Genomic DNA, 1,272 nt, shown 5'->3' on the forward strand with positions numbered 1-1,272 from the left:
AAAGTAAAGACATAAGAAAATAATGAGGAAGATAACATTATCTCTAATACGAATGAACGAACAGTTCTAATATAAAGTTATATTAAATATGTAAGATAAAGCGGTGTGCTGGCGGAATCGTTTGAACGCTGGGGAAAATGGTTAGCAGCGTTTAGTTCGATCTTTGCTTTTCATCCTTTCGAAAAAGATTAAATAAATACCAGTTGAATACTGGGGTCTTTGTAATCGACCAGTCTCCTACCCCGAAATTGCTGGCCTTGTGCAAAAATTCGAAACCAATTTTCTTTTCTACTCTAGGCACAATGCCTAAAATTTTGGGGGAGGGGGCCAATCGATTACATCGACCCAACTGCGCAACTGGTACTTAATTTATCGACCCTGGAAGGATGAAAGGCAAAGTCGACCTCGGCGGAATTAGAACTTAGAACGTTAAGACAGACGAAATACTGCTAAGTATTTCGTCCGGCGTGCTAACGTTTCTTATTTCTTTATTGCCCCCAAGGGGCTAAACACAGAGGGGACAAACAAGGACAGACAAACGGATTAAGTCGATTATATCGACCCCAGTGCGTAACTGGTACTTATTTAATCATACCCGAAAGGTTGAAAGGCAAAGTCGACCTCGGCGGAATTTGAACTCAGAACGTAACGGCAGACGAAATACCGCTAAGCATTTCGCCCGGCGTGCTAACGTTTCTGCCAGCTCACCGCCTTAAATCGAAACCAGTATTGAAATGTAACAGCATATGAAATTTTATATATGGCGGTGAGCTGACAGTTAAATTTGAGACGTGAAAAACCTTAAAACAAAAATGACCTTATTATATACACTCTCCGGTTCTTTTCGTTCCGGGTTCAAATCCGCCGAGCACGACTTCATTTTTCCGGGTCGACAAAGTACGTACAATGTGGAGTACAGGGGTCGATGTAATAAACTTTTCATTCCTCAAAAACAAACTATCATGGCCTTATAAACTATCATGAGTCACTCAGTCGGCAAGAAACAACAGTCAAATCTCTATGAAATTACATCTTGCCACAATTAGAAAAGAGGCAATTATTGGATCACGTGGATCTGGATGCACAGTGTGAGTGATGACAGCTGAAACACCTTTGGTTACAGGTCTGCTTAATCAGGCTGAATAGGAGCTAAACAACAACAGGTCCTTAATAAAAGACTTCAACAGTAAAGGAAAAATGCCATAAAAGTACTCCAAACTAATATGTGACTAATAGTTTATATATACTGTATGTATATATATATATATATAT

General features: G+C 39.5%; 1 protein-coding gene across 1 annotated transcript in view; it reads right to left on the reverse strand.

Annotated features, from left to right (window-relative positions):
* LOC106884373 (tolloid-like protein 2) overlaps positions 1-1,272 on the reverse strand; it is a 109,836-nt gene that overhangs the window by 1,703 nt on the left and 106,861 nt on the right. The window lies entirely within an intron of this gene.

This window comes from Octopus bimaculoides, chromosome 3 (genome assembly GCF_001194135.2).
Source record: "Octopus bimaculoides isolate UCB-OBI-ISO-001 chromosome 3, ASM119413v2, whole genome shotgun sequence".
Taxonomy (NCBI): Eukaryota; Metazoa; Mollusca; class Cephalopoda; order Octopoda; family Octopodidae; genus Octopus; species Octopus bimaculoides.